General features: G+C 40.3%; 2 long non-coding RNA genes across 2 annotated transcripts; one reads left to right on the top strand and one right to left on the bottom strand.

The window, feature by feature from the left end:
• LOC102554852 (uncharacterized) lies at positions 1 to 22,876 on the top strand. Its single transcript, XR_015684974.1, has 4 exons — positions 1 to 38; positions 943 to 1,024; positions 1,173 to 1,283; positions 22,570 to 22,876. It is a non-coding gene; the product is annotated as an uncharacterized LOC102554852 (long non-coding RNA).
• On the bottom strand, positions 22,050 to 26,526 carry LOC134486448 (uncharacterized). Its single transcript, XR_015684975.1, has 3 exons — positions 26,026 to 26,526; positions 24,598 to 24,813; positions 22,050 to 22,107 (listed from the first exon to the last, which is right to left on the bottom strand). It is a non-coding gene; the product is annotated as an uncharacterized LOC134486448 (long non-coding RNA).
• Between the last annotated feature and the right edge of the window lie 1,260 nt (positions 26,527 to 27,786).

The raw sequence follows: 27,786 nt of genomic DNA, 5'->3' as shown, positions 1-27,786 counted from the left end.
TATGTCTAGGTTTGCATCAAACTGGAAGAAGTAACCAGGTCATCCCATACTGCTTTCTCCTTTTAAAGCTTCTTACATTGGTGTTATCTGTAATAGACTGTGTAAAATGGGACTTTCCTGTTGAGATAGACACAGTAACTATGCACTTGGTCAAGAGAAGAGGATCTCTAGTCCAATGGGAACCTAACACTCCATTTGGACAACATCGGTGGCCTCACTAATGGACCACTGCTAGGAAGAGAGGTTCACTTTAATATATGCTAAATAGATGGAATAATTATTCCTTTAATGAGATACAGTGCTAGCCCTCCCAGGATTCCTTCCTACTACAGTTTTTAGAAGCCCAGCATCATGAGGTTTGGCTAGGTCTGTCCATCTTTCTGAGCAATATTCCTCTCTCTCTCTCTCTCTCTCTCTCTCTCTCTCTCTCTCTCTCTTTCTGTCTGTCCATCTGTCTGTCTGTCTGTCTGCTGCCTGCCTCTTCCTTTCCTTTGCATCTGTTTTGGTATTATATTTTTGGTTGTTTTGTTGTTTTGCTTTGTTCTCGCTGTTGCTCTTTCTTTATCTCACTTTTGGATGCTGGACAGAACCTAAAAATGCTATTTCTGGTACTTCAGGTTTTCTTGCTCTTTCTCAAAGCATCCCCTCCCCCATCACGTGGCTGCTTGTCTACCATGTGCCTAACCTCCACACCAGTAACTCACATAACTCTGACTTTCTCTCATCCATTCTTCTCTGAGAAGTTGACACAATTTATAGCTTGCCTATGTTTGTTTGTTTGTTTGTTTTTCTTTTAGACTCGATTAAATTGTTCTTCTATTTGAATCCATTATTTAATAATTTTATTAATGAAACCAAGATTTCCCTAAGAGAGCAATTTCCAAGTATTAATATAATTCCTTATCTGTGAAGAGAACTGAACGTTGTCCGTGTGTGTCACAGGGGCAGCAGGCACAGCAGTGCATATGGTCAATCGAGCTGCTACCATAGCTTTTGGGCACAGAACTTTCCCTTGGCAAGAATGGTTAGTATTTTCTTCCAGAGAAACTAAGCATTTTAAAATGTATACCACACGTACATTTCTTGACCTCAATAGAGGAATCACTTTTGAAATAACTAAGAAAATTAATCACAGAATTCGCTGCTATAGAAGTATTTGTTTTTCTCCACAGAACAGAGGAGGAACGTCAAACATTGGATAATCAAACATGAAACAAGGTGTAAATGCCAAAAAGAGAAGCCAAGGGCAAAAGAGGGCAAGCCCCATAAAAGAAAAAAAAAAGGTAAGAATCAAACAGAAATGCTGTGTGATCCACAGCGATCAAGCTGGAGAGAAAATCCCAGAGGGGCTTATGCAAAAGATGAAGCCCACAAGGCAGAGTTCCTGGGCTTTGATAAGGAAGGTTTTCCCACTGGCTTCCTCCTGTCTTAGTCACTTTCTGGCAGGGAGACTTCCTCCCTCCTCCCCGGTGGGAATGCTGGAGGCTCTGGAGCTAGCACGTTTCTCTTTGAGCTGGTTTGACTCCTAGGGAGTCCCCCACCTTTGCCTCAGCCAGCTCTGAGCTTAGTTACCTCGAGGCTACCTCATATGATCTATTAATGGACACTCACATGCCTGATTAATCCCTTGGTTTGCACAGCGTCTTATTGTTTGCACTTTTAAAGGGAGCAAGTCACATTTTAAATCCCAAAGGACCCATGAACTGAAGTCTGAGTGTGAATGGAAGGTTTCTGGGTATCCCACAGAGTGCTGGTGCCCTCTTAGAGGATTTTGAACAGAAGAAACACCTAAAGGCTCCAGGATCATGGAAGTTACCTGACCTGACTGAAAAAGCGTGGACCACATCCTGGGAGCTCCAGTTCTACTCCTCACTGTGTTCTGGAACAGATGTGTAACCTATTCCCAATCTGCCCAGCAATCACACTAGTTTCAAAAAGAGGCAAATAGCATTAACAGCTTGTCCTTCGCTAGCCTAGATGGAACACTGACACACAGTAGCAACTCATCAAGAGTAACTGCCTTCATTATCCATGGATGCCACTTACACAAATATATTTCAAGTCACGTGCTTGTTAAATGTATTAGTAACCCCAGAATGAGAACAGAATTTGAGCTAGGCATGGTGACCCACACCTTTAACCCAGCAATCGGAAGGCAGAGGCAGGTGGATCTCTGTGAGTTTGAGTCCAGCTTGCTACACAGTGAGAGTTTCAGGCCATCCAGGGCTACACGCTGAGACCCCTTCAAAGAGAAAACCCAAGCCAAACAAACAAACCCAGCATTTGTATGACTCTGTATGGCTATTTGCAAAGCAGCAAAGCTTTCGAATCAATTGATCCATATGCTTTCAGCTGAGGTCAAACAGTCACATGCTAAATCTAGCATTCCAGGTATCTTGATTGGGTTCATTCTCTCAGTCATTTGAAGAGTTATAAGGCAGGGAAAATCTGGGGTCTGAAAGGTAGCAGCAGAGAAATCTCAAACACTGCAAAGAGTAGCAGACAGACTCAGCTGTAGAGGAAAGGTGTGGAGGTTGGGGAGTGAGGAGAGACACACACATGAACCAGAAGTGGGACTAGAAAAGCCAAAAGATGCAGTCTCTTCCCAAGAGACCTCTGAAGAGCTGCTCCCCTAATTGAGGGATGGTCAGTTTGAAGAAAGATGGGATAATTGATTGGCCCACAGCTGTCAAGTGGCATGCCCTGATCTGGTCTTGAGCCTGTTGAGCCCACCCACCAGCAGGAAGCCTGTTGGAGGGAGACAAAAGCCTTTGTTGGAAACTGGTAGGGTTTGGCTTCAAGTCAGGAGCATGAGGAAAATGCTGGTCCCCTTAAAAATGCTCCACCTTTATTGTCTAGACATGGTCCCTCAGCCATCCACCTAAGAGGGAGTCTGTGTGATTCCCAGTCTCTCAAGCATGTCCTCTATTGTCCTGTTTTTGGCTTTCTTGCCACAGACACACATGCTTTCCACAACCAGTGAGTGTCCCATTCTGGTCATTTTTATTCTTTGGGTGGCTAATTCTCTTGCGTTAGGATGGAACCCAAACAGTCTGCTTCGGGCAGTGTTCCTAGCTGTAAGGCTACAGATCGACTTCTCAAAAAGTTCATGTATGTTAAACATCATTCCGGTGTATGTTCTAGTGCTGCTGGCAAAGAGTTCAGTGTGAGTAGATCAACAATATATACTAAATAAGAGAACAGACATATTAAACAAGGTTATATTAATAATTGGTTGATAAAAACTCTGACAGAAGCTTGCAGAAAACTAACTCTGTATTTCTGGTGGTTCAATATCTCCCAATTCAGTGATTAAAAAGATTATTTTTGTGGCCTTGATGCCCAGCATAGAGCATCCGACTCCACCAGAATGTGATGTTTAAATCCTCAGACTGTAAGTAGAGTTAACAGAAAGGGATAGAGGAAGATTTTCAATTTAGCACCCACAGCCATTCTTAAAATATCACTTTTGTTGTTAGTAACTTCGTTATTTTTCAAGAGTGTGACCTCCTTCCAAACCAAAAGGAACTGGGTCTGAGGTGGTATCTAGAAGACCAATTTGACTCAGACTGTGGATGACATGTTCCCACTGAAGAAAGTGAACAGAAATCCTACCCAGACCATAAGGAAAATGTAGGAACACACCTGCCTTCAAACAAGCAAGGACGTCTTCAGTCCTGTTGGGAACACGTGGGCCATTTGACTACGTGGCAGTTATTAGAGGTGGCTGTTCTGTGATGGGCCATCAGCATCTTTCAGTGAACTCAGCTGGGTCAAGGGTCATCTGTCACTGGAAGACCTAGCCTTCTCTAATTCTAAACTGTCTAGTTATCAGCTTCATCTCCACTTGATGTCTGTTCAGCCTGAGCTGTATTACTCATGTGAGCCTTGAGGCAATGCAAAATTCCACCAAAAAATTCTATCAGTCCCGTATCCCAGAGGCCTGTGCAAGCAGCTAACATTTTAAATAAAAGCACAGGTACCGTGATGATAGTGTTGTTCTTTGATCATTCAGCAACACTCCTTTCTTCAGGGGTTACAGTGCTTATATTTATTTAAGGGGTTAGAAGAAGGTTATTTTCTAGATCTTTATATTTTCCTTACATTAGAATCATGAAAAATAAGAAAGAAAAAAAATGCAAGACTTATCCATAAAAAGAAGTGACTTGAAGAAATGAATTTCATACCTAGGAGCTTATTTTCTATTGCTTTTTAGTATGGTTGATGTGTGTCCCAAGAGATATTAATTGAAACAAAAAAAGTTAGACTGTGGTATTGAAACCTTTGTTTCATAGGAAGAGGTCTCAATCAGAATTTCTAAAAATCTACAGCTCCATCTACTGGCAACCTCCAGTAGTGCTGCCTATTTCCCTTCAATCCTATGGCTGCCAACCCATAGTTCTGTGCACTGAAGCGCACTTGACAGGAGAGACCGAAAATACTTTTTCTGGCATGAAATCAATCACATGGTTTTTAAAAAGCCTTACTTTCTCAGAGGTTTCCCTAGTTGCCATGGTTCCCCATGGACCTATTTCTTTTGCATTTTGCCCCACATTTCAAAGAATTTCATATATGAATACTCTAACATTTCTACCCATTCTGCTCCTCTATCCAACTCCTTCTGTGTCCTCTCCCCCCAGATTTATGATCTATTTTCCTTTAATTACAACACACACACACACACACACACACACACACACACACACACACACACACACATCTACTTAGCCCATTTGGTGTTTCGCACATTGTGTTTGTTTAGAGCTCTAGGGATCTGATCATAGAGCTCATCCATGAAGAAGACTGGTAGATAGATTCATTCTCTCTCTCTCTCTCTCTCTCTCTCTCTCTCTCTCTCTCTCTCTCTCTCTCTCTCTCTCTCTTTCTCTTTCTCTCTCCCTCTCCTTCCCCCCTCTCTCCCTCCTCTCCCTCCTCCCCTCTCCCTACCCCCGTCTCTCTCCCTCCCCCCCTTCTCTCTCCCTCCCTCTCATTGAAAACCATTAATCGCCTGTGACTCTTCACCTTGGGCTGGGACCCTGTGAGATATCCCCATCTGTACTGGTTTGTCCGCTGCTGTTTTTGGGCAGGTCTTGTTAGGTGACCAGACTGTGGATAGTTCATGAATATACTTCCTTGTCATAAAGAAGACACTATCTCACAGCACACAGCCTGATCCCCTGGTTTGTACAATTTTTCTGCCCCTCATCTAAGAGGTTTCCTGAACTTTAAGTATCGAGGTGGTGCTGTAGATCTATTACACATTAGTTAGGATTGGGCGGTCCATAAACAGGTGTTCTCTGCCTTTTAACTAATTGGGATTTCCCATAATGCTCTTTGTAGCAAAAAAAAGAAACTTCCTTGGTGAGGGGTGAAAGCTGTATTTATCTTTGTGAAATAAAGATAAATTATTTAGAATGTAGTTAGGAATTATACCGATTTGTGAAATATAGTAGTAGGTCCACTTCTGTGTCCTCAACACCTACTGGTAGGTTTACAGAAGGCATGAGTTCCTTCTTTTCAAGCAGGCCTTAAGTCCAATGAGACATCTATTAGTTGTCCCCAAGATATAAATGTCACTACTACATGGTTGGTGATATTTTACCATGCTGGTAAGCTTTAAAACCAGGTGAAACTATTGACTGCTTTTCTCCTTTGACAGATTGCATAGAGCTAGTCCTCAGGGAAAAGGCATAAAGTCCAGCTCAGCGCCTCCTAAGCCCTGTGTCTGAAGTGTGTGGTGTCTTCAGCAGCAGGGTTTTACCAAGTCCAGGGAGGCAACCAAAGGCAATGGCAGTAGCCTGTATTGTTTTGGGAGTCTTCTCAACTTTTCTGACCAGCAGCTCATGGGAAGGATCTCTATGCCTGCTACTACGGGTTTTGTTGGATAGTCTATGGTGCTTGTGGAACGCATTATCACCTCAAGCAGCATATCTTCACATAAATACTGCATATATCATGTAAGCATATACAATGTATTTATGTTTACACAAATATTTGTATATAGCATATTTTAAATAAACATGAAATAATATTTCCCTATTGATTTTTCCCGTTACATATTCCTCCGTCTCTCTCTATAGATAGATAGATAGATAGATAGATAGATAGATAGATAGATAGATAGATAGATAGGTAGGTAGGTAGGTAGGTAGGTAGATAGATAGATAGATAGATAGATAGATAGATAGATAGATAGATAAATAGATAGACAGACAGACACATAGATATCCCTTTCCTTCCTCCCTAATTAAATCCTCTCCAGTTTTTCCCATTTCCCCCTCTTAGCACCTCTGTCCAGCTATCTCCTCTCAGAGCTCTATCTCATCTTTCCTCTTACATTAATGACGTAGCCTACTCAATAACCAGCTATGTAACATGCTCAATAATGCATACCATTAGTTACGCTTCTATTCACTGTCCATTCTTGTTGACAATTGTGTAGTGTTAACTAGTTCCTCTGCAAACTGGTCCCATCTCATTTACCACTAAAAAAACTGGGCTTTGTTTTAAAAACTGAGCACGTTCAGTGGATGCCTCAGTAAGGACAGTGCGAAAATGACCCTCCAAAGCCAGTACTTCTTTGCATATCTTTCGCTTAGGGTTAGCAGAGCTGGTGAGGTTCTTGTTCTAATGGAAATTATGATATAAATAGCTGCAAAACTGAAATGATTATCTCTGTTGTTGGAGCAGGCATTGTAAGGAGATTATTAGAAAAATGGATTCCTATATTTCTCTACAAATATGCCTAAGACTTTGGATCCACCATGAGAAGGGGTCTCATCACCCTGAAGGAGCAAGAATCTGGTCAAAGCGAGTAGAGTAGAGAAGACTGAGGAGAAAACAGAGAACCAGGAAGCAGAAAAATAGAAGCCTCTACCCTCCATGGCAGCTATCTGGAGCTAGCCATAGCTTAAGAAAGGAGTTATTTTGAGTTTAGCATTTAATTGTCACACACATCTGGAACTTTTAGATGTGATTGATCTTACTGCTGAAAGTGTGTGTGTCTGTCTGTCTGTCTGTCTGTCTTAGGGTTTCCATTGCTGTGAAAAGACACCAAGAAAGGGCAACTCTTACAAAGGACATTAATTGGGGCTGCCTTACAGGTTCAGAGGTTCAGTCCATTATCATCAAGGAAAGAAGTGTGCCAGCATCTAGGCAGGCAGGCATGATGCAGGAGGAGCTAAGAATTTTGCATTTTGTTCTGAAGGTAAATAGGAAAAGATTGATTTCCAGGGTCTTAAAACCATCCCCACAGTGACACACTTCATCCAACAAGGCCACACCTCCTAACAGTGACACTCACTGGGCCAATCATATTCAAACCACCACAATGCCTGTGTGTTGGTGTGTCTTTGTCTGTTTATATGTGCGTATCTGTGTATGCATGTGTGCATGTGTGTACATATGTGTATATATATGTGTATGCATGTATATAGGTGCATATATGTTGTGTATGTATGTATAAATGTATGTGTGTATTGTGTAAGTGTGTGTGTGTGTGTGTGTCTGTGTGTGTGTGTGTGTTTAGTGTTTCAGGGACTATTTAGAGGAACATTGAGATTTCGTTTTGTTTCTAATGCTGAATCAAACTAAATGAAGCTCTTTAACTTTTATATAAAGTCTAAACATTGTCATCTGAGTGCTGTCCCAGGATTTCAATCTCAAATTTTTGATCATAAAATTAAATTGTCTTGGATAGTCATAAGTGACACAAGGATTTTTTATCATGAAAAATAGCTATAAAGTTACTCAAAGATAAGTCTTGTCATCATAGTGGAGAAACAACAAGTTGTCTTCTAAAAATCCAGTTGTGTTCTACTCACTTAAAAAACATCTTCAGTAATATTTTAGTTAGAAAATTTCCATGTTTTTATATATATATTTTTTTTCTTAACTTGAGTATTTCTTATATACATTTCAAGTGTTATTCCCTTTCCCGGTTTCCAGGCAAACATCCCCCTCCCCCTCCCCTTCTTAAGGAGTATTCCCCTCCCCATCCTCCCCACCATGTCGCCCTCCCCCCAACAATCTAGTTCACTGGGGGTTCAGTCTTAGCAGGACCCAGGGTTTCCTCTTTCACTGATGCTCTTACTAGGATATTCATTGCTACCTATGAGGTCAGAGCCCAGGGTCAGTCCATGTATAGTCTTTAGGTAGTGGCTTAGTCCCGGGAAGCTCTGGTTTCTTGGCATTGTTGTACATATGGGGTCTCGAGCCCCTTCAAGCTCTTCCAGTTCTTTCTCTGATTCCTTCAACGGGGGTCCTATTCTCAATTCAGTGGTTTGCTGCTGGCATATGCCTCTGTGTTTGCTGTATTCTGGCTGTGTCTCTCAGGAGCGATCTACATCCGGCTCCTGTTGGCCTGCACTTCTTTGCTTCATCCATCTTGTCTACTTGGATGGCTATATATGCATGGGCCACATGTGGGGCAGGCTCTGAATGGGTGTTCCTTCTGTGTCTGTTTTAATCTTTGCCTCTCTATTCCCTGCCAAGGGTATTCTTGTTCCCCTTTTAAAGAAGGAGTGAAGCATTCACATTTTGATCATCCGTCTTGAGTTTCATTTGTTCTAGGCATCTAGGATAATTCAAGCATTTGGGCTAATAGCCACTTATCAATGAGTGCATACCATGTGTGTTTTTCTGTGATTGGGTTACCTCACTCAGGATGATATTTTCCACTTCCAACCATTTGCCTACGAATTTCATAAAGTAATTGTTTTTGATAGCTGAGTAATATTCCATTGTGTAGATGTACCACATTTTCTGTATCCATTCCTTTGTTGAAGGGCATCTGGGCTCTTTCCAGCTTCTGGCTATTATAAATAAGGCTGCGATGAACATAGTGGAGCACGTGACTTTTTTATATGTTGGGGCATCTTTTGGGTATATGTCCAAGAGAGGTATAGCTGGATCCTCAGGCAGTTCAATGTCCAATTTTCTGAGGAACCTCCAGACTGATTTCCAGAATGGTTGTACCAGTCTGCAATCCCACCAACAATGGAGGAGTGTTCCTCTTTCTCCACATCCTCGCCAGCATCTGCTGTCACCTGAGTTTTTGATCTTAGCCAATCGCACTGGTGTGAGGTGAAATCTCAGGGTTGTTTTGATTTGCATTTCCCTTATGACTAAAGATGTTGAACATTTCTTTAGGTGTTTCTCAGCCATTTGGCATTCCTCAGCTGTGAATTCTTTGTTTAGCTCTGAACCCCATTTTTTAATAGGGTTATTTGTTTCCCTGCGGTCTAACTTCTTGAGTTCTTTGTATATTTTGGATATAAGGCCTCTATCTGTTGTAGGATTGGTAAAGATCTTTTCCCAATCTGTTGGTTGCCGTTTTGTCCTAACCACAGTGTCCTTTGCCTTACAGAAGCTTTGCAGTTTTATGAGATCCCATTTGTCGATTCTTGATCTTAGAGCATAAGCCATTGGTGTTTTGTTCAGGAAATTTTTTCCAGTGCCCATGTGTTCCAGATGCTTCCCTAGTTTTTCTTCTATTAGTTTGAGTGTGTCTGGTTTGATGTGGAGGTCCTTGATCCACTTGGACTTAAGCTTTGTACAGGGTGATAAGCATGGATCGATCTGCATTCTTCTACATGTTGCCCTCCAGTTGAACCAGCACCATTTGCTGAAAATGCTATCTTTTTTCCATTGGATGGTTTTGGCTCCTTTGTCAAAAATCAAGTGCCCATAGGTGTGTGGGTTCATTTCTGGGTCTTCAATTCTGTTCCATTGGTCTATCTGTCTGTCTCTGTACCAATACCATGAAGTTTTTATCACTATTGCTCTCTAATACTGCTTGAGTTCAGGGATAGTGATTCCCCCTGAAGTCCTTTTACTGTTGAGGATAATTTTAGCTCTCCTGGGTTTTTTGTTATTCCAGATGAATTTGCAAATTGTTCTGTCTAACTCTTTGAAGAATTGGATTGGTATTTTGATGGGAATTGCATTGACTCTGTAGATCACTTGTGGTAAAATGGCCATTTTTACTGTATTAATCCTGCCAATCCATGAGCATGGGAGATCTTTCCATCTTCTAAGGACTTCTTCAATTCCTTTCTTCAGAGTCTTGAAGTTCTTATTGTACAAATCTTTTACTTGCTTGGTTAAAGTCACACCGAGGTACTTTATATTATTTGGGTCTATTATGAAGGGTGTCGTTTCCCTAATTTCTTTCTCGGCTTGTTTCTCTTTTGTGTAGAGGAAGGCTACTGATTTATTTGAGTTAATTTTATACCCAGCCACTTTGCTGAAGTTGTCTATCAGCTTTAGTAGTTCTCTGGTGGAACTTTTGGGATCACTTAAATATACTATCATATCATCTGCAAAAAGTGATATTTTGACTTCTTCTTTTCCGATCTGTATCCCCTTGACCTCCTTTTGTTGTCTGATTGCTCTGGCTAGAACTTCAAGAACTATATTGAATAAGTAGGGAGAAAGTGGGCAGCCTTGTCTAGTAACTGATTTTAGTGGGATTGCTTCAAGTTTCTCTCCATTTAGTTTAATGTTAGCAACTGATTTGCTGTATATGGCTTTTACTATGTTTAGGTATGGGCCTAGAATTCCTATTCTTTCCAGGACTTTTATCATGAAGGGGTGTTGAATTTTGTCAAATGCTTTCTCAGCATCTAATGAAATGATCATGTGGTTTTGTTCTTTCAGTTTGTTTATATAATGGATCACGTTGATGGTTTTCCGTATATTAAACCATCCCTGCATGCCTGGGATGAAGCCCACTTGATCATGGTGGATGATTGTTTTGATGTGCTCTTGGATTCGATTTGACAGAATTTTATTGAGTATTTTTGCGTCGATATTCATAAGGGAAATTGGTCTGAAGTTCTCTTTCTTTGTTGTGTCTTTGTGTGGTTTAGGTATAAGAGTAATTGTGGCTTCATAGAAGGAATTCGGTAGGGCTCCATCTGTTTCAATTTTGTGGAATAGTTTGGATAATATTGGTATGAGGTCTTCTATGAAGGTCTGATAGAATTCTGCACTAAACCCGTCTGGACCTGGGCTCTTTTTGGTTGGGAGACCTTTAATGACTGCTTCTATTTCCTTAGGAGTTATGGGGTTGTTTAACTGGTTTATCTGTTCCTGATTTAACTTCGGTACCTGGTATCTGTCTAGGAAATTGTCCATTTCCTGAAGATTTTCAAGTTTTGTTGAATATAGGCTTTTATACTAAGATCTGATGATTTTTTGAATTTCCTCTGAATCTATAGTTATGTCTCCCTTTTCATTTCTGATTTTGTTAATTTGGATACACTCTCTGTGTCCTCTCATTAGTCTGGCTAAGGGTTTATCTATCTTGTTGATTTTCTCAAAGAACCAACTTTTGGTTCTGTTGATTCTTTCTATGATCCTTTTTGTTTCTACTTGGTTGATTTCAGCTCTGAGTTTGACTATTTCCTGCCTTCTACTCCTCCTGGGTGTATTTGCTTCTTTTTGTTCTAGAGATTTTAGGTGTGCTGTCAAGCTGCTGACATATGCTCTTTCCTGTTTCTTTCTGCAGGCACTCAGCACTATGAGTTTTCCTCTTAGCACAGCTTTCATTGTGTCCCATAAGTTTAGGTATGTTGTACCTTCATTTTCATTAAATTCTAAAAAGTTTTTAATTTCTTTCTTTATTTCTTCCCTGACCAGGTTATCATTGAGTAGAGCATTGTTCAATTTCCATGTATATGTGGGCATTCTTCCCTTATTGTTATTGAAGACCAGTTTTAGGCTGTGGTGGTCCGATAGCACGCATGGGATTATTTCTATCTTTCTGTACCTGTTGAGGCCCGTTTTTTGACCAATTATATGGTCAATTTTGGAGAAAGTACCATGAGGAGCTGAGAAGAAGGTATATCCTTTTGCTTTAGGGTAGAATGTTCTATAAATATCTGTTAAGTCCATTTGGCTCATGACTTCTCTTAGTCTGTCTACGTCTCTGTTTAATTTCTGTTTCCATGATCTGTCCATTGTTGAGAGTGGGGTGTTGAAGTCTCCTACTATTATTGTGTGAGGTGCAATGTGCGTTTTGAGCTTTAGTAAGGTTTCTTTTACGTATGTAGGCGCCCTTGTATTTGGGGCATAGATATTTAGGATTGAGAGTTCATCTTGGTGGATTTTTCCTTTGATGAATATGAAGTGTCCTTCCTTATCTTTTTTGATGAATTTTAGTTGAAAATTGATTTTATTTGATATTAGAATGGCTACTCCAGCTTGCTTCTTCTGACCATTTGCTTGGAAAGTTGTTTTCCAGCCTTTCACTCTGAGGTAGTGTCTGTCTTTGTCTCTGAGGTGTGTTTCCTGTAGGCAGCAGGATGCAGGGTCCTCGTTGCATATCCAGTTTGTTAATCTATGTCGTTTTATTGGGGAGTTGAGGCCATTGATGTTGAGAGATATTAAGGAATAGTGATTATTGCTTCCTGTTATATTCATATTTGGATGTGAGGTTATGTTTCTGTGCTTTTCTTCTCTTTGTTTTGTTGCCAAGACGATTAGTTTCTTGCTTCTTCTAGGGTATAGCTTGCCTCCTTATGTTGGGCTTTACCATTTATTATCCTTTGTAGTGCTGGATTTGTAGAAAGATATTGTGTAAATTTGGTTTTTTCATGGAATATCTTGGTTACTCCATCTATATTAATTAAGATTTTTGCAGGATACAGTAACCTGGGCTGGCATTTGTGTTCTCTTAGGATCTGTATGACATCTGTCCAGGACGTTCTGGCTTTCATAGTTTCTGGCGAAAAGTCTGGTGTAATTCTGATAGGTCTGCCTTTATATGTTACTTGACCTTTTTCCCTTACTGCTTTTAATATTCTTTCTTTATTTTGTTCGTTTGGTGTTTTGACTATTATGTGACGGGAGGTGTTTCTTTTCTGGTCCAATCTATTTGGAGTTCTGTAGGCTTCTTGTATGCCTATGGGTATCTCTTTTTTTAGGTTAGGGAAGTTTTCTTCTATGATTTTGTTGAAGATATTTACTGGTCCTTTGAGCTGGGAGTCTTCACTCTCTTCTATACCTATTATCCTTAGGTTTGATCTTCTCATTGAGTCCTGGATTTCCTGTATATTTTGGACCAGTAGCTTTTTCTGCTTTACATTATCTTTGACAGTTGAGTCAATGATTTCTATGGAATCTTCTGCTCCCGAGATTCTCTCTTCCATCTCTTGTATTCTGTTGGTGAAGCTTGTATCTACAGCTCCTTGTCTTTTCTTTTGATTTTCTATGTCCAGGGTTGTTTCCATGTGTTCTTTCTTGATTGCTTCTATTTCCATTTTTAATTCCTTCAACTGTTTGATTGTGTTTTCCTGGAATTCTTTCAGGGATTTTTGTGTCTCCTCTCTATGGGTTTCTACTTGTTTATTTATGTTTTCCTGGAATTCTTTCAGGCATTTTTGCGATTCCTCTCTGTAGGCTTCTACTTGTTTATTTATGATTTCCTGGAATTCTTTCAGGGATTTTTGCGATTCCTCTCTGTAGGCTTCTACTTGTTCTCTAAGAGAGTTCTTCACGTCTTTCTTGAAGTCCTCCAGCATCATGATCAAATACGATTTTGAAACTAGATCTTGCTTTTCTGGTGTGTTTGGATATTCTGTGTTTGCTTTGGTGGGAGAATTGGGCTCCGATGATGCCATGTAGTCTTGGTTTCTGTTGCTTGGGTTCCTGTGCTTGCCTCTCGCCATCAGATTATCTCTAGTGTTACTTTGTTCTGCTATTTCTGACAGTGGCTAGACTGTCCTATAAGCCTGTGTGTCAAGAGTGCTGTAGACCTGTTTTCCTCTCTTTCAGTCAGTTATGGGGACAGAGTGTTCTGCTTTCGGGCGTGTAGTTTTTCCTATCTACAGGCCTTCAGCTGTTCCTGTGGGCCTGTGTCTGGTGTTCACCAGGCAGGTCACTTGCAGCAGAAAAGTTGGTCTTACCTGTGGTCTCAAGGCTCAAGTTTGCTCGCGGGGTGCTACCCACGAGCTCTCTGCGGTGGCAGCAACCAGGAAGATCTGCGCCGCCGTTTCCGGAAGCCTCCGTGCACCAGGGTTCCATATGGCGTTTGGTGTTTTCCTCTGGTGTCAGAGATGTGTGCAGAGTGCAGTCTCTTCTGGTTTCCCAGGCGTGTCTGCCTCTCTGAAGGTTTAGCTCTCCCTCCCACGGGATTTGGGTGCAGAGAACTGTTTATCCAGTCTGTCCCTCAAAATCCATGTTTTTATGAGCAAATTTTGCTCATAGTTTCTCCTTCTCAAACTATCATTAACTGTTTTAATTAAGATGATGATAGCTTCATTAAGTGAATATGTGCTGTCCTCTTTTTTTATAATTGAAGTTATTTGAACAATTTAGAAATTGATTTTTATTGAAATTCTGAAAAATAAAAGCCTGCTGTAAATCAATGGAGTCCATTGGCTTTTTGAGTATGTTTTTTTCTTTCATACACCTGTATGATAATCTATGCAGGTTTTCTACTTTCTTTGTGGTCAGTTTTGGTTGCTGCTTTGCTAGAATATCATGAATTTCTACTAGATGACTGCCAGAGAATTATGCAAAGAACATCCTTATCGAGGTTTCATTGTATTTTAGATTCATTTATAAGTACATTTTTTTTAGTCCTAGTATATTTTCTTTCTCTTTTTTTCTTATTACTATATTTGGAAAAATAGGGTTTTTTGTAAGTACACATAGAACTTATTCTTAGTTTTTTTTTACTCCTGTCTATTTTTGTATTTGCTCTACTTAATATCATATTTTATCTTTACCAATATGTTTCCCCCTCTTATAGTTTGTTGTAATATTTCTTCTTAGGTTGTGCTTTTCCTCCATCTCTCCCAGCAACCTGAACCTTGTTGTGGTTTCTCTTCAGTAGCCCTCCCTCTCTCAGTCACCAGACACACACAGAAGCCCCCTACCACCACCGCAGTACATTTCTTCCAGAGTTCAGAATGCGGATTACCATCTTTCTCTCTTCCACTGTCTCCTGGCCCCAACATGTCCTCACTCGCTGGGTGATCCTTTCACTGCCCTGTTGCCTGCGGCTTGGGTCACAGGATTTTCTCTCTATCCCTGTGTTCCTCATCACACTCTAAGATATGCTGTTATCAATACATGCACTGCCTTCTAAACACAGTTTCCTCACTACCCAAATTGAAGTTCACACCGTCATTATGACTCCTCTTTTCAGGATTCCTCAGTTTCCCAATGTCTACAACTCTCCATAGACTCACCTCTGCCCATTGATGGCTGCTCCTATATGGGAAATGCTTATTAACAGAGCTCCAGTGGTCCGTTGACATGGCTCAGTGGCTCTCATAATCTTCAAAACTACATTCCTGCCCTAGTAATGTCTAACCCCTTCCTACACTTCACTCCAACTGAAGAGTTCCATTTTCATTTCATTGGGAAGATGGACAAATCAGAAAACCCTGAGCTGGTACCAACTGGCTTCCTATCATGATGGATGTGGTTCAGTCTAAAAGTAAGACTTTTCATTAGCAGTGTTCCCATATATTCTTTAGTAAGATGCTCTCTTCTGTATTTTCAATCCCCTTCGGTGCAATATATATCACAATGTTGAAGAAAGACTTTCAAATTACCGATCGACCTCTCTGAATTTCTCTGCTTCTCTTCATAGCAGGAGTCCTCAAAGTGACACTGTCGTTGATTTTTGTCCTTTCTTTTTGTCAGCCCTCATCCCCCACTTTCTTCACTATTCAAACCATGACTTTTATGTCTACTTAAATGAGTCCAGTGTAGTTAAGTAGCATTTCATTCCATCTGTGCTCAGTCCTCCTCGGCATTCACTATGGTCGGTTACATTTTCCTTAAAGTAATTCTTCCTTTAGTTTCAAAGCCCTCCAGTATATTATGTCTCCATATTTCATGGGCAACAATCCCTAGTATACAAAAAGTGTGAAATTAATTTTCCTCTTTCAATAACTAAAGTTAGTGTTGATTTACGTACTTGCTTTCTAATGATAGAAAATACATCGGTTGTTTTAATACAAAACACAGTCACTTTATTGACCTTTGGCCCCTCTATAGTTTATCATGAAATGTTAGAGACACTATAAAACCAGAGATTTTTGTTTTACTTTTTTATATGTTTCTTAAGGGTATGAGTGCAAGTTTCTTTGTTTGAGACAGTGTCTCACTGTGTAGCCCTGGCTGGCTTGAGTTTGAGATGTAGACCAAGCTAGCCCCAGACACACAGACGTCCACCTCTTCTGGCTCCCATGTGCTGTGATTAAAGGTGCATAGTACCATGCCCTGCTATTTTTAAATGAAACTTGAACTATCATGTTTAAAGGAAATAAGAATTGACAATATCTGTGACAGCCCACACATGACCTGTACAAGCTTAGGCAAGACAAAATTCTAGCACACAGAAAGGAATACATGGTAAGACAATTCAGAGATGACTGCAACAGTGGATGTGAAGTCCTACCTCTAGCCAATACCTCTAGTTCATACCTGCTAGGAGAAGGAGCATCAATGTTCTCCAATGGACCAACACTGAGTATATCAACTGTACTCCAGGATAGACCCAAGCCCTGATGTAGCTTGCCAACACAAAACAGAATCCATGCTTTGTCTTGTTTCTTTTTTGTTGTGTTTTGATCTGGTTTGATTTGAGGACATTAAGAAAAAGAATACGAAGTTGCATGGGTAGGATGTGGGAAAGATTTAGGAGTTGGGAAAGGGGAAAGAAAAAAGGAATTGCTTATAGCCTCCCTTAAGTGGTAAGCCCATTCAGAGATGACTGTGACAGAGCCTTGTCATCAATGCTATTAAACATCAAAAGAAAATGCAACTGGGAAACCAAAGGCTGTGATCTAGCATCCTGACAGATAAACTCTAATTCTAATCCAGTCATCCACCCTGGCAGCAGCGTCATCAAAAAGCAGATAAGATAAACAAGGACTGTTACTCCCAAACCACAATTTAGCAGCAATTGTACATGCCACAGAGATGTGTGTCATTTCCAGGGTATGTTTTTAGGCCAAATAGGAGAATCAAAATTTAAAATAAAGTATTGAACGAAAAATGGCTATATTAAAGGCTAGGTACAGCCGAAGAAAGACTTAGTGAATTAGAAAAATAAATCTGAGGAAACTGTCTTTAATATGATAAGAGATATAATATACAGAAAGAAAATTTATACCATACAGATATATATATTTTAGCTTAAAAATGTGATTCTGGAAGCTTGCCAAGGAGAACTATAGTAACATAAGAAATAAAGTAAAAAAAAAAAATAATAACAATGATCAAAAACAGAAATAGCAGTTAGTCCACGATGAAATCTCAGCATTAACTAATAAATCTAGATGACAGTTTGGAAAAGAAATACTTAATGTCTTTAAAAGAATTCAATTACTTCTTGAACTAAAAGGGGCATAATTTCTGTTTTCTTATTGCAAAAATAATTTAAATATTTGCCAGAAATCTTAACTTTTCCATATGCATACAAGAATTTTTAATTCTTTACAGTTGAATATGAGGTTCTTAAAAATAAAAGTTAGTGTCTCAGAAAACAGGAAATAGTTCTTACCTCAAGACCCAGATATACCACTCCTGGGCATATACCCAAAAGAGGATCCATCATCCCACAAAGACACATGCTCCACTATGTTCGTAGCAGCTTCATTTTTAGTAGCCAGAAACTTGAAACAACATAGATGTCCTTAAACTGAAGAATAGCAAAGGAAATGTGGTACATCTACACAATAGAAGCTATTAGAAACAAATATCATGAATTTTGCAGGCAAATGGATGGAACTTGAGAATATCATCCTGAGTGAGGTTAACTCAGACCCAAAAGGACATTGATGGGATGTACTCATTTATAAGTTGATATTAGCCATAAAATATAGGTAATATGCCAAGACCAAAGGAAACTAAACTAGAAGGAAGGCCCAAGCAAGGAAGCTTGAATCTCACTTAGATAGAGATGAATGGAAGATTCAGGATCAGGTGTGGTGACGGACAGGGGAGATGGCTAGATGACCATGAAAATGGATGGAAATCTGCCACATTCAGGGGTGAGGAGGTGGGAGGCATTACCAGGATGAGACAGAGACATGGGATAAGGGAGGCACCCAACAATCAATGAGGGTGACCTTAACTGTAACTCGCTACACTAGGGATATAGACCCTGAAGAGGCTACCTCCTGTAACCAGGCAGGAATCCCAGTGGAGCAACACCAACCCACACACAAAACTATAAACCCCCAAATTTATCCTGTCTACAAGATATGCAGGCAAGAGGAATGGAGCAAAGACTGAGGGAATGGCCAACCAATAATCAGCCAAAATTTACACCCATCCAATGGGCAAGCATCATTCCCTAACACTATTAGTGATACTCTGTAACTCTTGCAGGCAGGAACATGCTGTCCTCTGAGAGGCTCCACCCAACAGCTAACTCAGAAAGATACAGACACCCACAGCCAAACAGTGGATGGAGCTTGGGGACTCTTATGGAAGAACAGGAGGAAGGATTGCAGCCCCCAAAGGAACTCCACAGGAAGACCAACAGAGACAACTAACCTGAACCCTTGGGGCTCTCATAGTCTGAACCACCAACCAAAGGACATCCATGGGCTGGACCTAGGCCTCCCCACTCATATATATCAGATGTCCAGCTTGGTCTTCACATGGGTCCTGAACAACTGGAATGGAGGCTATCCCAAATGCTGTTGCCGGTATGTGGGATATGTTCCACCTTGTCTGGCCTCAATGGAAGAGGAAGTACCTAGCCTAGCAGAGACTTGAAGTGTCAGGGTCAGGGTATACACAGGGGGCCCCCAACTGCTTAGAGGAGAAGTGGAGAGAGGGGGCCAAGGATTGGGGGATGACCAGGAGAAGGGCAGTGATCAGGATATAAAATGAATAAGTAAAACCAAAATTAAATTTTAAAAAAGTCAAGCCATGTATATGGTCACTGGTATCTCTAGGTTCCAGTGTCCCTTGTCAGCCCTATAATTACTAACACTCTCTTAATTTTAAGCCTCAGTTATAGAAAAAATTAAAACTATTTTGGACTTTAAATTCTGTCACATTTATAATAAAAGTTGTTACTAGAAAATTAGTCTGTTTCTTCATCTTATTCAATGCCACTTGTCCTTCTGTAGGCATTAGACACTACAAGAGTCACTGTGAAGAAAACCTCCCATTGGCTATCCCATGAATCATCAAGTGACCAAAGGTCTTGTGCATGACCCATCTAATCAGAAAATGTCATCCGTGCAATCACCAAATTCACAAGTTTACATTGTTTAAAGATTTATTTTGTTTAGATGAGAGTTTGGCCTGCATGTATGTATGTGCACCATCTGTGTGCCTAGTACCCACATAGACCAAAAGATGATGTCAGATCTCCTTAAACTGGAGATACAGAAAAATTGTTAGCCATCATGTGGGTACAGAGAACTCAACCCAGGTATTCTACAAGGGCCAATATTACACATACACACACACACACACACACACACACACACACACACACACACTATGTATGTTTGTTCTCAGTTCTCTCTTTTCCCTGACCATGCTCTTAGCAGTCTGTCTTTCCATGCTTATCAAGAGTCTAGCCCCAACCTTTGATTCTGAAGTTGCCTTGTGATTTGTTTTTAGCCGAAAGAATATGCCTGAAATGGCATCGTATCTACTCCAAGCCTAGACCTAGAGGGGTCTTAAAAACTTTTGCTATCACTTGAACCTTTGCTTTCACTATGACAAAGAAGTATGATTTGCCATCTAGAAGAGGCCACATGAAGCAGAGAAAGCTCCAACTGATTATAGATGCAGGAAAACCTAGACAAAACCATCTGTACCAATCAACTGGCTGTCAAAAGAGAAACCAACAGCTACTTTAGTAGGCATTGAAGTCCTACTAAATGCTAGAATTGTTTCCAGCCTTATAATTTAATGAATGTCCTCCTTCGCAGTCTGAGTTCAGTTCTCAGGAAATTCATTCATACATTTTTGATGATTTTGTTTCAGTTTTGTTGAATAAGATTTTTGCTTTATTGAAGGCTTTGTGAGTTTTCCGTGTAAATAATTTTTGTCCCTCCTTCCTTAGCAGGTATTGTGTAAGGACTTAAATTAAGAACTGTGGTTGCTGGACAGTCACCTCTATCATCTACATTCTCAGATTTCAGATGGCCACAAAAACAAAAATAGTGACTACCTTGTTGTGTAGATCACTAGAGTCAAACATGAACTTAGGGACCCTGCCACCACCCACCACCAACACTCCTTGAAAAAATAAAGAGCAGGTTCTTTAGAAAGCATCCGTATCTCTAGAATGAGAGCAAACATGCACCAGTGTAAGCTGCGAGAGAAAAGCTTAGTCTCACAGAATGGAAATAGGCATGAGTTCCAAAACTCAATGAGCGTCATACAATTTTCCATTTCCTTATAAAGCCACTGTGCATAACATGAGGAACAAGTGGGATTTTCCAAGCTGGGGGGAAAACAAAGATGATGCTGAACAGAACCTTCAGGAGCTAAACTCAAGGCAGGAGGTTGCATTCTCTTGAGCGTTGTTAGGCCACATTAACTATTGCTTTGATGGGTCACAGTAAACTGCCATACCTAAACGGGACATCCAGCCAAACAAGAAGATAGGAGTAGAGTTGAAATCAGCCATATAAATCACTTTACATGCCTTTCAGTTAACTGGGCCTTCATTTTTCAAAATTATTTTTTGCAAAATGGACATGTTTACTGGAGAAATTAGAAAATATGGATAAACAAAGGGGAAATCAGTAATCCATAATCCTACCATGTAGATTTGCTTATGTAAGTATCTTTTATGAGTACATCTCCTTAGAAGAAAACGGATAGTAAGGGTATTTCGCCAAAATCGAGCAACATTCTACATGCTCAGTGTTCTTCATTTAACGTTACTAACAAACCCAGCCTTGTTACTCAGGAAGCAAGATGATGTTCTCTCTTATCTGTGGAAACTGGTTCTTCATCTTTAGACATGAGTGTATGTTGTTGTAAAAATATAAAAATAATAAAGAGTAATGGTTATCTTTTACCTTGCTGGGTCTACACCTTGGGTGTCCCAAGATATCTGCTAGATATCTTGGCGGAAACACAGCCCAGCCGCACACTTTCTTACACTCAAACCCTCACATAAAAGAACACACAACACAGTAATCTTAGATCCAATTGATAAAATATAATTGCCCACTTAAACATACAAAGCCCGGTACCATCCATCCCTTAGGAACATTGATAACAACCTGTAAATACACAGAGCAGAATCTTAACATCACCTGCCAAGGCTTCTCTCCCTCTCCTCTGCCATGTCTCCTCCTCTCTCCCCTAGTCTCCTCCTCTTCCTTCAAACTTCTCTCCCACCCATCCTTCCTTCTCCTCCAATGACAGGCCTCCTTCTATCCTGTACCTGCCTCACCTGTGACATCATCCTACAAGTGTAGAACCTGAACCTTTGTTAGTTTTCTCCAGGGAGCAGGGGTGTGTGGTGACAGTAATTATTAAAGAGATCATGTTTCAAAGAGACTGGGAGTGCATGGGAGAGGAGCTGGGACAAGGAGGGGAAGGGTAGACTATAAGTAAGCACAGTACTCAGGTATGAGCTAAAGAGATAAGATACAGGTGTGCCCTCATGCCCTTGTCTCTTTTCCATTGTTAAATGGTTCCCTCTTTCATCCAATGCTGCATTGGATGAAACAACTACATTGTTGACTATAAGTAAGATGCTTCAAACAAGACCCCTGAAATCACTCATATATTTTTCCATTTTTCCAACCACACTTAATAGTACTCATAAGACCACTCACCTCTCCCAAGGCTAGGATATGTTTGTCTTTGGAAACCATATAGCTATTGCTATATTGGTTCAAGTATGGCTCTCATTGGTCCTCTGAGTTCTTTACATTTTTGAAGGGAACCCTGCAAATTGGGGGGGAATGGAAATTTCCTCTCGGCATCTCTCATCTTAGGCATCTTTCTCTCCCAAAGACTAAGATCAACACCTCTCCCACAAACAGATAAGAAAGATGATGATCTAATTTGTCAATAAACCAATCTATATCTGAGCTTAAGTTACTTGGGAGTTTAATATGCTTCCTCTTCAGGGTTGCAGATTTTAACCTATGGAAAAATACAACATTGTTAGCTTTAAATGATCAAAAATAGACCTACTTAGGAAAGCCAGGGTAAAAGAGGACCTCCTGAAATGCTTGCAAAGTGGCATGTGTCATATCAGTCAGAAGTTCAAGCAACATGTACAGTATGCTCCATTTGTAAGAAGTGCGTGTGTGGTCAGAACGGGGTACACTCTGATTTTATAAACGTGGAATAATTCTGAAAAGGTGAACGAGCAACAAGAAACACTAGTTGATTTTTACAAAAGAGTGCTAAGGAAACAAAAAAAGCAGAATGAGAAAGTGATATCTTTGAAGTACAGAATACAATGTGTGTTTATAATTACCTATTTAATTATACAATAGATAGAAAACTTCTTATGACTCAGTATTTACTATATGAGGTTAACTTTTAAAAATGAAATCAAAAAGGCAAGTTTATGAAATAAACGGTCTAATTGTTTCACAGACAGGCAAATCCTCCAGAGACGAAGAGGAGATGTTTCTGACAAGTGTGTCAGCCCATTCACTATGCACTCCGGGTGAAGATAGGACAAGCATCATCCAGCTTACAAAAGAAACCAGCAAATCAACCTTAGTAGAGAAGGGCAGAGCTTGCTGAAGTCAAAAAGAAGATCACTAGGAAAAAGTTTACTCATCCAGACAAGAAGGTCACACACTCTCTCCATCCACTGATGTAAAATTGTTTTCTTGTTTCCTGTCTCAAATTCCAACAACCCATTTGTGTCAGAATAAAGGGAGAGAGCAGAGACAAATCAGTTCGTTATACCACAGATCATCAGTGGAAAGAAGGGCGCATTCAGACGATCAATTTTCAGCTCCCAAGACCATTTATTTCACACTTCTGTCATCTCTGGTTGCCTTTCCAGCAATCTGTCAACAACTTCCATCTGCCAAAGACACACATTTAGCATCCAAAATTAATGATAAAGGATCCAACTCTCCACCTATGGAGATTACGTTTGGCTCCAAAAATAAATCCACGCATTCACAAGAAAAGAATGAAGTGAGCCATACCATTTTAATATGTACATTTTTGAAGATGGCCATTGACATCTTGCATGTCTTATACATCTTGGTTTAAAAAACAAGAAACAAAAAAACACTCAGACAAGAGCTGGGAGTGGTGGTGCATACCTTTAAGCCCAGCACTCAGGAAGCCAGTGAATCTCTCAGAGTTTGCAGTCAGCCTTGTCTGCATAGTAGGTTCCCTTACAGCCAGGGCTATGTAGAGCAAAACCGGTGTACAAAAGTAAATAAACAAATAGTAGCTGGGCAGTGGTGGTGCACGCCTTTAGTCCCAGCACTGGGAGGCAAAGGCAGGTGGGTCTCTGAGTTCAAAGTGAGCCTGGTCTACAGAGTGAGTTTCAGGACAGCCAGGGCTACACAGAGAAACCTTGTCTAAATAAATAAATAAATATTTAAATATTTAAAGAACCCACTCAGGCGCTTCTTTATCTAGTGTTTCTATTGAGGTTGCTGGTAGGGGACAGGCAGAGAGGATGGATAAGAAATGCCATCACAGAAAACTACGGATGATAGAAAGAAGCAAAGCAGGTTAATTCACATCCTAAGGGGAGGATCCAGGACAATGCTGGGCAGCAGAAGCATGTCAGGTCCAGAAGGGAAGAATCAAGAAAAGTCTTTCTATAGGGAAGGTCACCAATCCTGACTAGAAAGTGAGTGAGTAGAAAGTGGAAGGTTTGCAGAAAGAGCCTGTCGCCACCTCAAGCCTCTATTCACACAGATCGTATTTCCTGTTGGGGATCTCAGTGACTGATCCGTGCAGACTGTAATTCCCAGGCTCAGTCAGTCTCTAAGGCTCAAAATACAGGAGTGAGAGAGATGGCTCAGTGTTTGAGAGCATCTACTGTTCTTACAGAGGAAAAAGTTCAGTTCCCAGTAACCACTTCCCATGATCACAACCACCTATACTTCCTGTTTCAGGGAATCCAATTGCATTTTGTTTTCCAATATTCCAATAATAAAAAATATTATATATGTATATAATATTAGACATATACATAATATTTTTTAAGTTTCTAGGGCTGGCGATTGGCTCAGTGTTTAAGAGCATATGATGCTCTTTCAAGGGACAGGTATTCAGTTCCCAGCACCCATATCAGGTGGTTCCCAATCACCTGTAAGTTCAGCTCCAGGGGATCTGATATTCTCTTCTGACCTTTTCAGGCACTCAAAACACACAAAGTCATAAATAAATGATAAAATAACTCCTTTTTAGAAAGAGTGCAAAACACAGTATTGAAAGCTAAGATCTGATGAGCAAACAATCACCAACCATCACAGCAACGTTATCTACAAAATCTTCACTTAGTTTGTGTGGTGGCAGATTGCAGCATAAGGCGGGAAAAGAGAAGAGAGGGAGGAGCATCTTCCTAAACTGTATCTCCAGCATAACTGAAAACCAATGAATGAGCTCCTTCCAATGAATGAGCTCAACGGAATTCCATCTTACCTGAGTTGATTCCTCTAGGCTGGCTCTTCATTCACTCTCTCCTATTGAGGGATGGTAAAGATTGCCTGGCGTTGTTGATCTCTGCTGGCTTCATTGATCCCCACTTGTCTTCTCAGTCTATCTATTAATCTGTGTCTACGATTCCTTGTTCTCATTATCTTCTGAATCACCAAAGCCCATGGGTTTTAGATTCTCAAGAAGTTTTCTGCTGAGACACTAAGAAAGGAATAGTCTGTAAGAAGCTGAGCTTTGCGACAGGTATGGTGGTGGATGCCTACAATCCTGATACTTCAAATGCAGAAGCAGAAGGACTTTTGCAAGTTCAAGGCCAGTATCATCTACACAGTGAGTTCTACACCAACTAGAACTACATAACAAGACATTTTCTAAAGGAACCAAATTATAGATAGAGATAAATGATTTATAGATAGATAGATAGATAGATAGATAGATAGATAGATAGATAGATAGATGATAGTCTTAAGGACAAGAATGCCTTTTGATTTATCTACTGTGCCTAAAGAGTCAACACATGATTTACGTTAAAAAAAACACACTAGAGTATTCTCTGGCCTGGACTTTAGATAGCCAAAGCTAGGAAACTACTTGCATGTATAACATGTTCACATGAATAAGATTGGTTGAATAATTATTGGAAAAGTACAGCTAGTACACAAAAACAAGAACTATACAGCATGAAAAAAGAGAGGAGGAAGAGGACAAAAAGGAAGAAATTAACAACCAAAGGTAATAGTTCTCTCATTTTCAAGCCAGGGAGCGCTTATTTGTATGACATTGTGGCCTACAATGATGGCCAATAGCCTTCATAACATTCATAACATAGAGAGATGATAGTGAACAATTGCTCAACAGATACTTAATGTCCTACCCCTCGTACAAGAAAGAACTGGCCTTAAAAGACCTTATTTGTCAAAGGGTCTTTCTGTGGTGTGGTTGTAGTATTAGGAAACAGAGGAAAAGCCCAGCTAAATCTGGCCAATCAGAACTCAGAGAAAGAGCAAGATGCAGCTGCTGAAATCTGGCCATGGTCGTGTGCTGTATACACTCCCCTGACATGAGGATAAGCTCTCTGTATCACAGTCCATGCTATTGATGACAAAAGTGTTTATGAAGGCAAGCCAGCTGGCCAGCGATCACAATCTAAAGTGTAGCTAAGGAATGCCCTTCTCCTATTCATCCTTTTCCTTTCTGCCCCCAAAATCACAACACCACTTTGTACCCCATAAATATACACAACTATAATTTGTCAATTAAGAGAAGTATGGAGAGCTAAACTACTAAGAGGAGGAAGCATGAAGTCACATTAAGACCTTGACCCCTGTGAAATGTGGGAGTAAAACATCAGGATCATGTTTATCCCACAGCTGTTTCCTGTTTCCATTGTTTACTTCTTAGCAGTAAACATACTTGGCGGGTGGTGATGTAGCCCACTGAAGAATATCCAAGAACTAGAACACCATTTCTGTGAATCTTCAGGGCCGTATTGATATGGATCCTAAAACACATTCTGGCATACTTTTCTGCAGAGGTCATAGTTTTGTATGCTTGCAAATATTCGAGCAGTTTGGTGATGGATCTGTGGCCCCGTATCAGCAGTTAAATAGGAAGAATATTGCTAATTCAACGTCACGTCTCCAAGTTGTCCTACAGAAAATGTGCTTTTCTTTACTTCTTCTTGGTCATAAACAATCATCCTTTTCTCCAGAAGCTTCCAGTGTTTCTCCCATAGATTTTCCTTGTTGTCTTCTTTTCACATCAGACAACATACCAATGCACGTTGGCCCCATCAGGAACTTTTCTCAACCCACAAAGCAACCGGGAACTGGCTACATGCAGTATTTCTGGACCTGAGAATGTCCCTGATGCAGCTCAAACCCACCCAGCTACGTTCCAAGCCCACATTACCCTTCTGAACCATTGAGGTTCATTGAGGCCACCAGGTTTGACATGGGCCAAGAGTTCTGACCTCACAAATCCTTCATTAACCCTTCTGTGAACTAAGCTTCATGTCATCTCACCCACATAGTATAAAGCTTTATTTACTCACTGCACAATGGTCTCAAGTAGAAAATTAAAAGTCAAACACTGAAGAGCTCTTGCCTTAAAAGATTGTCTAAGGAGGATATGATAGTTACTGCAAATCGGCGGTGGCTTTGAGGGTGCCATTGCCTTCTTTAAGCTCTGGTTTTCTTGGCTCTGGGTCATGGTGCTAACATATCCCATGGATATGTATGATTAACTGAAAGGCTTTATACAAAGACCTTTGCTCAGTGCAGTGATGTTGGCAGACGTCATCAGCAATAACATTGAAAAAGCCATTTATTGAGTAAATACTATGTACAAGGTGCTTAAACACGTAGGCAGGAATATTAGGCATGGATCCTAACCTTGAGAAACTCACAGATACTCTAAAAGAATACCATGTGTAAACAAAGAATAACTTAGTGCAGCTTATTCTAAATGAGGTGAGCTATACAAAATAAATAATTCAGAGCAACCAGGGAGGTCCAAAGTGGACCTTGAACAATTAAAAGGTGTATTATCTCAACAAATATGTATGAGATATATTTAAGATATATATGTATGAGATATATTTAAGATATATATGTATAAGATATATTTAAGATATAGATACACACACACACACACACACACACACACACACACACAATAGAAGTAGTTTTAAATTTTTGTTACAAAAAAAAAAAGTCAGGAAGCCGCAGTGAAAAAAAGACCCTTAATGGTTTCTGGCAGTCATCATCTTATTTCTCCCCTCACAGCATCCATCCATCCTCCTTTCTTTGATAATAGCACTGGCTTCCCATCATTGTTTGGCCTTCATGGAACACAGGAGGACATGTGAACCAGGCTAGGATAAGCAGTTTCTCTCCCTCTCAGAAGCTGGCTCTGGAAGCCCATATACAATGCTGGGAAAGTGCTTGAACAATGAGCAGGCACCAGCCAGCCTTTATTTCTGGGTTCCTTCATCTGGGAGATCCCTTCAACATGGACCTTCTGATAGCCAAGTACTGGGCTGTCCTGGAGTCTGCACCCTGCCCCACCACCTCTATTTAAGTTGCTCAAATGTTGCTTAACTGCCATAACCAGAACCCAGAGATCTAACCATCAATTAACATACTTGCAGAATGTTCTGGGCTTTTCCCTTAT

Source organism: Rattus norvegicus, chromosome 3, assembly GCF_021556685.1.
Source record: "Rattus norvegicus strain SHRSP/BbbUtx chromosome 3, alternate assembly SHRSP_T2T, whole genome shotgun sequence".
NCBI classification, from domain to species: Eukaryota; Metazoa; Chordata; class Mammalia; order Rodentia; family Muridae; genus Rattus; species Rattus norvegicus.
This window is presented reverse-complemented; position numbering and strand designations above follow the sequence as displayed.